Consider the following 896-nt stretch of genomic DNA (forward strand, 5'->3'; position numbering starts at 1 on the left):
CATTTCATAAAGGTTAAAATGGGAAAGTTTATTTTTCATAAGATTCTATGGAGCGCATGTGCTCATTAACTATTGATTAGTTAAACAGAGTCACAATTTCTCTGTCTACCAACATGTAGCATTAGAATGGAATTGAATGATCCAGCTTTTTGAACCCTGTCTGTTTTTTTGGCATGAAGGAGAAAACTAATCTCATGGCCTTCAGTCCCTGCTGTAGGAATCAATAGATCTGGCAAGGTCTCTCCTTCCAAAGACAAATAAATAGAATTATGCAGACTAGATTGGCAAGGTAATTGCCCCTGAAACAAACCCAAAAGCTACAGCCACCCACTGAATTGAATAAACCAAAGTTGTGGCCCAGAGACAATACACTGCAGTTCCAAACACAGTTAAGTAAAATGGTGCCAATAGAGCTGTTTGTGTGTTATTTAACTGGAAAATGATCAGACACTAGTCACTACTGCTTCAGGATTGAAGAAGGTCATGCCTTATATCAACAGTACAGTCAATATCATTGTTTCCCAAGGAGCCAGGTATACATGAAACAGGGAGAAAATCAAGTGGGTCTTGGTAGAAGGAAGAATTATCCCATGAGAAGGCTGGGGCCATAACTATTATATGTTTGAAAGGGAAATTTGAGCTTGCTTATTTAAAATCTGATGAAAATGAGGTGATTGGAAGTGTTTCATAATTATTTATCTAATGAGTATGTACTAAGTGTGTGGCACTGTAGAATTAGCATTGGACAGTGAACAACAAGGTCAACAGTGGAAACCCAGCAGCTACTCCTCAAAAATCCTATACAGGGTTGCTACGAGTAGCTATAATTAAAAAATGGCTGCAAGCATACATTGACAGAGAACTTCCAGAGGTTCAAGATGGATTCAGAAGAGGAT

This window comes from Chrysochloris asiatica, unplaced genomic scaffold (genome assembly GCF_000296735.1).
Source record: "Chrysochloris asiatica unplaced genomic scaffold, ChrAsi1.0 scaffold00008, whole genome shotgun sequence".
Taxonomy (NCBI): Eukaryota; Metazoa; Chordata; class Mammalia; order Afrosoricida; family Chrysochloridae; genus Chrysochloris; species Chrysochloris asiatica.